General features: G+C 38.0%; 1 pseudogene; it reads right to left on the bottom strand.

Annotated features, from left to right (window-relative positions):
• Positions 1 to 9,934: 9,934 nt before the first annotated feature.
• Positions 9,935 to 11,601, bottom strand: LOC149039956 (uncharacterized; annotated as a pseudogene).
• Positions 11,602 to 12,105: the final 504 nt, after the last annotated feature.

Genomic DNA, 12,105 nt, shown 5'->3' with positions numbered 1-12,105 from the left:
ATTGGATCACACTCCTGTCAATTTCTTGTTCTTGGGTGGGATCTTCCGACGGAAGAAACCATAGCCATTTGCTATTGTTGCCTGGTTTTCACCTAATTGCACTCGCTATCTTAAACAGATCACACCAGACATCTCCCCAACCTTTTTGCAAGAGGTGTCAAAGCCGCAGAGAAAGTATGATAAGCATGCCAGTGTTTGCAACATGTCGCAGTCTGGATGAGCTACAACTTAGTACATGCATACATACTTTATTCGTCCCAATGGGCTTTTCAAACTAAAGAAATAGTTAAAATTATATAGCAATAAATTAATTAGCTAATTAAATAACTAAATAAAAATAACCAAACCAGTGTAGTACGTCCTTAAAGGCCCGGAAGGCCGAATCCTCCTGTCTTCAGGGATGTCGCTAGTGTTTAAACATTCTGTAATTAAGGGTGTCAACTCTATCATGGCAGTCAGGAATTCATTGCGTTTAAAGCCAAGTGCTGTAATTGTGCATTGGTGGCGCTCATTCATCAGCATGGAAACAGCACAGGTTGGATTATGCCTTTGCTTCTGACGTTGGCTATATTTCCTCTGGCTTCCTGACATTGACAGTCTGGGCAATTTTGGTCTCCTTCATCCTGTGAATCTCTTGTGTGTATTGTCTGTGTTAGATCAATAGACGAAGCAAGGAAAAATATTATTCTAATGTCATAAAACCATTTTCACATACTGACACCAATCCAAATGAAAAATTGATCAAACACTACTTGAAAATATGGAAGGTAATCCTTGGCTTATATGAATAGTCAGTGCCCATGCAAGTTTAAGTGGTAGCTGTTGCCTTTCTTTTATTGACTTCTCAGCATGCACAGACATAGTTACAGGAGCAATTGGAACCTACTGTTTTCACTGAATTTGACAACAGCAACAGGCAGATCTGTAGATGGTCATATGTTTATCATAAGTATAGCGTAATTGGTTGTTTAAGTTATATAAATGCATGAAAATTGATGTTGGCAACCTCTAGGTTTGTATAATATAATCTTATTGCATTCTTAAAGTGATGATTTATATGTGATGGTTGCCTGGTTTAGAGTAGTCTCAAATGTATTGAAGTGGTTTCAATATTGCAGAGTCATGATACCAAATTTCTGAATGTCCTTTGGATGTGAACTTTTTGCTTTCTGATTAATAGACAGGGCTGTCATTAAGTTTTTAAGAAAGTTTACCTGTAACATGAAAATAGATAACATAATCAAATTAAGTAATCAAACAAATAAATTGACTAAAAATAAGAAAAGCAATTTAATATGTTTTCTAAGGTCCTGGGAAGGTGAATCCTCCTATCGTCAGGTAGGTCTTCAGTATTCAAACATTCTGTAATTAACTCTTTATAGTAGACTTTAAAAAAAATGACAAATGATGGCAACCTTTTTTCTTTTATTTTTTTGGTCAACAGTATTTACACTAGTGATTAGTGCTATATGTCATTTGAAAGAGGACAAAATTAACTTTTCAGGAAAAATATGTGGATTTTAAATCATGCTAAGAAAAATGGCACACGATTTGCATTGATTATCGTACAACTTTTGACTTTGAAACAGCTTGGGCCCGAATGGATTGGAGTTACATGGAAACATTTCCAAGATAAAAAGATTATTATATTATTATATTATATATTAATATTCCTTATCTTATGGGCAAGACATACAGAGACTCTGGCTGAAAAAGAACAAATACAGAATGAATTAGAATATTTTTACAAACTGTACCCCAAAACCATAAAAATTGAACCAGATTATTGAAAAATTTATTCCTCACCAAGTATTTACACAAGGGAAGTAAGCTATGCTTGAATTGAAACAGCAATAAATAAGCTTTCCTGAAATGCATGTTTCTTCTCCAATGAAAAGGAAACAACCTCATTGAATGCTTTCAAACTAACATCAATTAGCATACAATATCATCAAAATTTGAACTGTGAATTAAGTGTTACCCAAATGATATAAAGTAATGAGGCAAAAATTAACCAAAAAGGTTCCTTGTTATATGGGTAACATCTCCATAAAAATTGGCGGAAAAACAACTTCTGAGATGTCTGACACATTTAGTGAACACTGATTGAAGTGAATATAATGGAATTTTTTTTCTATTATACATATAGTTTGAATGGTGTGTATTTACCTTCAAGAAAATGATGATAAAAAAAAATTGTGTGGGGCACCCTCCTCTCACCCCTGCCACATCTAGGCAGGCCCCACAGCTAAATGATAAAAGACATTCATCACAATATTCAAAGCGTAAGCAATAACAAAACACAATAATTCTCCTATCTACATGCACAACACAACATAAAACTACAGAGGGTTTCAGAGCAACCAGGAAATCAAAGTTCAAGGATCAGGAAGGTGATACTCTGCACTATGAAATACTGGAAAGCAGTTCCTCTGCTTAGCAACATGCACATACTTTCCCTCACACTGCGGTGCACTTCAATAGGTTTGTACCTTACCTCACCCCTATCTTCCTTGTAGCAGACCACATAGTTTCTCCTATGCTCACCCTGAACTGGAATGTGTTCTGTCACAAATTGGCTGGTTTGGGTAGCTGACCTTGGGGGTCTGCCTAAAGTGGACACAGGTGGGTCGTCATAGTTAGGAAAGCCACAGATTCCACGGATAATCTCCTCCCTGAAGTCACCCTGTGGATATTCTGATATCCTTTTGAGGGCAGGATTATCTGGATTGTTCTGCTGGTGTTCTCTGAAAAGAATAACACTCTTGACAACAGCAATGTCAATACGGTGATAAAAAAGTGTCTTCCACCACCTTGCGCATTTCCGTTGCACATTGTGGGTGTCCAGTATCTGGTCAGATCGGTACATAGCATACATATACTGATTGTACATTGCAAAGACCTGAGGCTGACGTACATCTACTGAGTTCCATACACCGTCATCATTTTTTTACTCTACGCTTTATTTGAGCAGATTCATTAGCATTACTAGTAGTGGTGATCGCAGTGACTACTTTACTGTCAACCCACTGCAAGACCAAGCAGGGTGGATCCCTCTGCCACCGCATAGTACCCCTGGCTTTGCCCTTTCCCCATTCACTTCCTTTCTTGAAATTTTCTCGCATATCTTTCGTGGTTTGCAAAATGGTACCTGTAGCTGTGACTCCATGCTGAAATAAATGCTTCATGAGACAAACTGAAGAATAAAAATTGTCAATAAACAAGTGATAACCTTGGTTATAGTAGGGACTAATAAGTCTTACCACAACATCATGCCCAAGCCCAAATCTACTGATCTCTCTTGAAGCATCTTTCCCGATGTATATGTTGAAATCTACTGTGTAACCATTTGAACTATCGGCAATTACCCAACGTTTAATTCCCCACTTAATGGGTTTGTCCTTTATACACTGACGGATGCCAGACCAGTGGCGCGACCTGACCATACGCTCATCGACGGCCACCTGTTTTCTGGGCTGGTACAAAGCAACACATCTAGATTTGAAATAGTTAACAAAGGACTCTTTTTTACGTAACTTGTTACCAGGGGTCTCAGTTGTAGGATCTACAACATGCAAGAAGGCCATGAGCCCTTGAAATCGTATTCTGGGCATGATGGATCTTGCCGAAAGACCATGGTAGAGTTATTTATCACTATACTTACTCTCAAATCTGTTTACTGAGTAGATGTTGAGAGACCTAATTTACTGTAACTTGCATAGGTATTGGACGATAGTTCTCCCTTAGTTGAAGGTCATCGTTCTTAAAGACTGGACCGACCTCTCCCCCACATTGAAGGCCATTCACAACTGGAGATACAAACATTATGTAGTGCAGTCAGTGATGTCGACAACTCACTTGTGGCAATTTTTAGGGCCATTGCCAGGATGCCATCCCAGTCACTTGCAGAGTGGTTTCCACTTTAACTCTGCTTACTCTCTGAAACTGGAAGTTATCAGTGCCAGATGAGTTGTTAATGATACTCTGTACGATTGCATGTGTAGCAAAAGAGTCATTAGTTGTGCCATCAGTGTTTGTTGTGCCATCAGCAATATTGGTAAAGTAATAACAGAAATAATTTGCAATCTTAGATTGATCATGGCAAATACTTCCGTCAATCATTATGTTCAGTTGATAGTTGTCATTATTTTTCTTCTTTGCATCTATAAAGGGCATGAATGTTTTATAGAACTGGCTTAGTATGGATTTAAGGAGAGATGACTTAGTTTTCCATTATTTCCCAATTCCTTTTCTTCTAGGTTTAGTTACTTCGTTTCTCAGTTAACTTTTATTTTCCCAGTCTTTCCCTGTTTGCTACTTTTGATTATTTTTTTGCAGCTCTTTTGGCTCTTATGGCATTTTTCCATTCATGAGACATATATGGAACATCTTGGGGTCTAACCCTCATTTTCTTCACTGGTAAATGTTCGTCCACTATACTAGCCATAATTGCTTCTTAGAAACCAGCTTTATCATCAACTGTGTCGAAAGTGTTGCCAACATGCAATGGAACATGACAAAGGTCCTCCTTGGGGTGTTGCTGGTCAAAATTCCTCTTAGATCTAATAATCCTATCTTTTTGAGGTTTCACTTTTTCCTTTATAAACCCATAAATTAGTGCATGATCACTCATTTCAGGATTGTACGTTCCACAACTGCTGAACAGTTCTGGTCGATTCGTGAGGATGACATCAATCAGACTCTTTGTTACACATGCTCGTTGCATTTGAACTCTAGTTGGTGAGTTGATTAGGCACTCAAGTCCTTTTTCAATTTCGAGATTAAGTAGTGTTTTTCCCTCTGCATTGTCTGTATTCAACCTATTCAGGTTAAGATTACTGACTATAGCAGTAGACTGATGTTGGAGGAGAGCCCAGTTAGAAAGGTGAGTTAATTTTTCTTGAAGAAATAGCTGGTAGTGTGCAGTAACTTTCTTTGGTGGGCCGAAGATAGCAAGTAGTATGAAGTTTTTTGTTTTCAATGCAATTTGAAGAGCTATAATTTGAATTGTTTTTTATCTTTTGTTAATCTTAATTCTTTTTTACTTGATTTTCGATGAAACAAGCATGAGGACTCCGCCACCACCTTTCTTCCTGTCTCAGTGATGTAGGTGGTACCCAGGTATATAAAATTGAGAGTCGGGATAGGAAGCATCAACTTTGGTTTCACTGACTGCCATGATCTGTACTCTTGATTCTACAACTATGTGCCTTAATTCTTCGAAGTTGTTCTGAATACTGTCGATGTTTAAGTGGCTCAGAAGTAAGTTACTAGGATTCTCTTGTTGAGCTGTCTCAAGTGCATTTATTCTGTTTTGTCTCCGACCACACTGTCATCTATGCAAACGAGATTTTCTTGCGAACTTTCATCTATGATTGTAGTATTCAGAAAAGGAAAATTCTGCTTAGGAAACAAACAGCTGACACACGTGTAAAAATGCTCATCAAGTATGGTTTAACTAGCATTTCCTCCGTATCTCTTGTGATATAGCAAGCCACAAATACAGCACTTATCTGCTTCAAATTCATGTGTCGCCTTAAGGCACAGCAAACACTTGGTTTAAGCTTTTTTTGAAGCAGGTCCTGGATTGGGGTTTATGTCCCCACACAATCGTAGATACTCATAGTTTAAGCATGCAGTTGAATTGCAGCAGTAGTCGATCCTCGATTTGCGATATCTCGAGTACGAACGCAATTCAAAATGGCGGTCCCAACAACAGAGTAGTGATCCTAGAGGTTCATCTTGTCTCACTTCTTCAACATTGTGAATCTGCCTATTTTTTGGGAGTTTAAAAAGTGTCAAACATAACTCTGCTAGAACCAAAGAAAAATTAAACTTGGGACGGTTTTGTAAAACTATTCTCAGACTCCTCAGTAGTTGATTACCTCTTGTACTAAGTGTTTTGTTCTCGTTAAGGGTTAGTGCTCAGGACATGTAATACAATGAAATACTGTAACCATACTACATCCAGAAGTTTCTTAAGAAATAATCGTTAAAAGATGTTTTGATGACAGTGCTGTATTATTCATATTCATTACTATCGTTTCTCTTGGTCACCAGGGGACACACTTCCAATTCCCTGGTTTGAAATGCGCGCTGCCACAGTGGTGACTGACGTTTTGACAACCTGAGCAGAAGTCATCATCAGAGTCAAGACAAACTTGACTCTGATCATGACTTCCACTCAGGTTGTTGAAATGTCAGTCACCACTACCGACAACAGTCCTCCTCAGGACAACATTCACCCGGAAGTTCAAACTACATTAATAAATAATACTAATGATATTAATGATGATGATGATGATGATGATGATAATAAGCATAATAGTAAAGAAGTGTTTTCTCCCCAATAATTGTTTTTTTTATTTTACCTCAATATTTCTCGAATACTGTAACCAAATTAATTGGCTGCAAATTTTGAAGGGCATCATTTTAATTCTTACGATTTGACAGAGAAAGATTAGATCTGTGAATTTTACAAGCAATATGCAGAACCTTGATGACTCGACCTCAGTGGAAAGAAGTCCGATATCTTCTGGATTTCACTTAATTTCTTAGTCATTTAGGTTACTCATGTTTTACTGCGGGTGGTTGATAGGCTAGGAAAGCAAAGCTGCATGGTCACTAGAATTAAAGGAGACTTTTTAAATATGTTCTCATCTTTGTGGACACACTAACCTTCTTCCTTGTTGTGGCGGTTATTAGAAATAATAAATTATAGCGGTGGACAAGTAGACATTTTGTTAATCATTATGTCAATGTTATTTTAATTGTTAACGTTTGGTGGGGCGATATCACATTGATCATCCTGTTATAAAATTGAGCAAAACTACTCGTCATGAGTGTCACAAGGATGAATTTCTTCAGGTAGCACTACTGCAGTACCGTTGAGTATTTATCAACAGTTTTTGAGAAACTTTTGAAATATCTTACACTACCAAGATTTATCTAACCCTTTTATTACAGAAAAATTTACAGATAAATAAATAAGTAAATATGTGAAATTTTAAATAGACCAGATATCTCAACAGAAAGATGGGCTGGAACAATGGGTTGTAAGCTAATGGACTAACTTACTCTTAATCACACGAGAGACCCAACCTGAGTTGTTGTCTGCGTAGACAGATAGTACTGCAACAGATTTTTTCATGTCTGGTCACGGTTAAAGTGCATTCCGGTGTTCCTTGTGAGGGAAGTGGATGATTCTCGTCTCCAGCATCCCAGCTAACTGCAAGCTCCGATTCAACTGAACTGCTGTAGCGGTTGTTTGAAGCAGAAGCTAGCACACGCCTCTAGTGTGAAGAACTTGCCTGCGTGAGCCCCTCTATTTTCTCCGGTACCAATGGCGTTATGGTGAGGAAGTCAACAAAGGGTACATATCATAATTTCGATTAGAGACACAGGCTTATCTCTGTTTCCCGGCATATCTGATTGCCAAAGCTTGCATGAACATCAGCTATGTTTTGATCAATCTTAAAACTTGCATAATTTTTTAGAAGTTGAAAGCAGTTATGTCGAAAGTAAAAATGATAACTCTGGCTCGTCTCGAAGTCCAAACTGAATATATGGAGACTAAAAACTGCTTTCTTTGCCTTCTTCATGTGCTTCTCGGTTTGACTTTTTAACAATTTAATCAGTTGTGTTACTTTTTGTTAGCAACTTCTTCTTTGGTGAACCAGTCTAACATAGAAAAGTTATTTTACAATGCATCGTGTTCTTGCACCTCCTTATGGAATGGAGGCGCTCTTTGCAGGTGCTCCTTGTTGATGGCTGCGTCACGTATTGCACTGTTTGCTTTTAGTATAGCTTGCGTAATGTTTTGAACACGTGGCTTAGAGTTGCAAGTGCGATCACCATTAGTTGGATTTGTTGTATTGTGGGAACAGTAGAGAACACAGAACACCCCTTCATTTTCGACATAAACAAGCCACCAGATGCCGGTAGATTCATTCTAGACAATGTGATTGTCATTTTAATATAACAACCATGAGTGCTGGAATGGGTGGATCCTCTTGGGTATTGCTGGATACGAAAAAGTAGTTTTCGTGAAAATTTTTAATCTTTCTTTTTCTAACTTGTCTTCATGCAGGTAAGATAATATTTTGTACGTGGGTTTATGTTTGTCGACAGCACGAAACTGCTTACAATTACTTAGAAATGGAAAATGGACTCACTTCTGCTGTTTGCTGTAACGCATTAACTCAAAAAAATAATGGTCAAGCCACACCTTTTAATAAGCTTATGAAAACTGGCTCGTTCAGCATGTACTTCATTTCTTTACAATGGTAAAGCAAATGAAAGCAGTTGCCATTTTTGCACTCAGGAAATTTTTGTTCTAAAGTTTCCAGCGTAACTTTTGTGTCTACTGTAGATGTGACCAGCTGAATTTGTTGGATTTGTTTGGCTGAAGAAATTGAGGCCCCGTCAAGTCTTTGCTGGCAGGCTGCTTTATCAAGTTCATTTCCCTGGGTCAAGTGGAACTTGAAAAATAACTTTCGATTCCAGGTTCCTTTGATGGGTCTAATTTGTTCACACTGCCGTATCAAACTTTGATATCTTCAGCTGGATAGAATACTTCGGAATCAATAAATACACTTGTGTTTTTACAAGAGATCAGTTAAAGAATGAATTAAAAAAAGGTTATCATGTGATCAATCTTGATGACCCAAATCAGACCTGGAACTCACTGGGTAGCTATGACTATCAAGCCTGACGTGATTGTATATTTTGACAGCATCGGTCTGAACTGTCCACTAGAAGTTATTCAGTGGTCAGACAACCTGAGATTAAATTATCTTTAAAAGAGTACTCAGTATCAAAACTTGAGGAGTGTTTTATGAAGATGCTATTGTCTGCATTACATCAATAAATGAAGGAAACAAAATTATTATTGTAATGTCATAAATAGATATTAGATAGAGCGTAGATATTAAATTTCTCTTCAAGTGTTTAACTCGATGACTGAATATGGTCGTAATTTTCAATTTACAAAGTTGTCATTTGTTGACTTTGTCCTTATCGACAGAAGAAATCATTTTAGGTAAACGGCCAAAACTGGCCAGTGGTAAATCCTTCAGTGGTCGATTTTCATTCTCAGCCGATAGAAATGCTAACACTAAAGCCAATGAATACGTAACTTTCGGCTTTTCTTTTACTGTATTGGTTTTCTTCCCTTCTAGAAAAGTTTGAACCTTACTGTCTTTCAGCGATACGGATTTTTTAGTGTTTTAGCCGCCATAACTTGAGAAAGCTCCGACAGACAACTTGTATTGGGAATCGTGAAGGCTTTGCCGTTCATTCATCAACCTGACCGAGTGGTACCAAAGGAGAGTGATGTGTCAGCAGCTGATTGGCTATATCAACACACGTGAAAAAATACAATATTTTTCACGTGTGTTGTTACGGTTTTTCTTAGGGCGGGAAATCCCTGTATAACACCGCAGTTTATGTGATAAAATCATTTTTACATGCTGACACCAATCCCATACAATAAAAAAATTGATCAAACAGTACTTCAAAATATGCAAAGTTAATCCTTGGCTCTCATAAATAGTCAGTGCCCATGCAAGTTTAAGTGGTGGCTGTTGCCTTTCTTTTATTGAATTCCCAGCATGCACAGACGTAGTTACAGGAGCTATTGGAACCAATTGTCATCATTGAATTTGACAACAGCAACAGGCAGATATGCAGAAGACCATTAGTTTATCATACGCATGGTGCAATCGGTTTTATAAGTAACATAAATGCATTATAATAGATGTTGGCAACTTCTAGGTTTGTATAATATACACAATGCATCACGGAGTTACAGTAGCAAATTTCGGAATGTCCTTCGCATGTGAACCTTCTGCTCTCTGATAACCGATAGGGCTGTCATTAAGTTTTAAAGCAGGTGTAACAAGGAAGAGTTCATCTGTAACACATAAATACTTGACTAGAAGCCAGTAACAAAGGCCAAGGAGTCAAGCATGCTGTCTTTCAATGAATTGCAAAGCCTTGCCTTTACCCTCTTTGATGCACTTGTGCCTCTTTCTGGCCAGGAATTAGTCTCAGGCAGGCTCAGGGGTATAGCAGACAGCTTCACCAGGTTTGAAAACATTTCTTTGAATGATGAAATGCTGAACAACTCGATTTGCAACCACTCAGTTGGAGTAATTTCTGGCTGTGGTGTGGTCATAAGGCATTCGGTCTTCATATCTTGTGCATTGAACTCGAAGTGTTACCACTGAGACTTAAGGGCTTTAACTTCCAAGTAATCTTTGGCACCAAAGTGGTCTGCAAGTGTGGCTATATGGTTCACTCGGTCGCTCTCCAAATCAGTGACTTCCTTTGCAGGGAGATGTTGCAAATCATAGATGGAAGGGGCTTGAACAACTGGCAGGGAAGGGAATTTTGTTAATATGTTCTCTTTCAACGTTGTCACGTAAGTTTCATTAAACTACTAAGGAAGTTAGTACTTGCTTCAGTGATTTGGACTCTAACCAAGCCAAATTTTCCATTCTCCGCTAGGTCATCACTTGGGGTCGCAAGAATTTCAGCCTTCCTTCTCAGGATGTCATCAAGCTTAGCAAGGCAGTATGACACAGCTGACAGTAGGGCAGCAGAACTCGGTTCTCCATGCTGAAGAGTTTTGCTAAGGACCGCAAAGTGTGTGAAAATTTCTTTGAGAATGCAGAGGGTAGCAATAAACTTGTGACATCTGGTTTGCATCAGTAGACCACAGGCAGTGGCAGCATTCTCTTTGGAGAACTCAAATATTTGAAGGTGCTAGTTGAAGTTCACAGTCTGGCTGAAAAGCTGCGTCTTATAGGAACACTTCAACCAATTTCTTGTTTTTGGGGAGGATCTTCCGACTGAAGAAACCACAGCCATTTGCTATTGCTGCCTGGTATGCACTTGCGACAGAGATGAACATTAGGGCTGGAATTTGGCTGTAGTGATCGGTGTGAGGGCCAATTACACTCGCTATCTTAGACAGGTTACACTAGACATCTCCCCAACCTTTTTGCAAGAGTAGGTGTTAAAGCCACTGACAGAGCATGATTAGCATGCTAGTGTTTGCAGCATGTGGCAGTCTGGATGAGCTACAACTTAGTACATACAAATGGGATTTTTAGAATAAAGACATAATTAGAACTAAATACCAATAAAGTAATTACATAACATAATGAACTTAATTTATCAAACAATTAAATTAGATGAAAATAATAAAAGCAATTTAATATGTCCTCAAAGGCCTGGGGAAGCTGAATCTCCTATCTTCAGTGATGTCTCCGGTGTTCAAACATTCTGTAATACATTCTGTTGTATCAAACTCCCCGCCATCTCAAACTATTTTACGTTTCCTTAACAATTGGATACACATGTAGCTCTATACACATAGAGGTAGTGGGGTCTGGGAAACAAAAGGGAAAAAAATACCTGTCGTTTCTTGTGAATTTTACACCAAATAAAATTATTGGTAGTCCTTTCATGTCCACTGCTATACGAAGAAATTGTCCCGAAAAAAATTAATAAAATTGTAGTTATTGTAGGGTTAAGGTGAAGTCTCACCTTGAACTCCCCTCCCAGGTAAAATTGCAGCATGACTTTTTTCCCCATCAATAATCATGTGGGGATCATCTGGTAGCCTGTTAACATCACTGATCACGTATGAAAGTGAGGACTTTGGGGTCTCGTATTCCTCTTTACCCTTCACAACTGCTATGGTGTGGTTACCTTTGGTGGTCAGATAGATAGATGGATAGATAGATATTTTATTAAAACTGGATCGTAGCCAAAAGGTTGAATTACGGAATTATTTACAAAAACTTAACAATACTTGAAAATTACGAATGAATCCTAGAAAATAAATCGAAAACTGATTTTTAAGATAATATTAAAAAATTCTCTATGACATATTCATATTGAAATATGTTAAAATATAAAGCATGAATATAAGTGGGATAAAACTATAGCCCAGACTGTTTCGACATCGCATATACAAAAGTACTACTTGTTGTGTTCCTTCAAAACTTTGGCATGTTAAAAAGGCGCTCTTCTTAGGTTATAGCGTGAGTTGTCATGGTCTGGTGGAAGGAGTGTCTTCAATTTATGGTTTGGATC

The sequence above is a fragment of the Pocillopora damicornis genome, chromosome 9 (assembly GCF_964200805.1).
Source record: "Pocillopora damicornis chromosome 9, jaPocDami1.2, whole genome shotgun sequence".
In the NCBI taxonomy this organism is placed as follows: domain Eukaryota; kingdom Metazoa; phylum Cnidaria; class Anthozoa; order Scleractinia; family Pocilloporidae; genus Pocillopora; species Pocillopora damicornis.
Note: the sequence above shows the minus strand (reverse complement) of the source record. Positions and strands in the feature narration are given on the sequence as shown.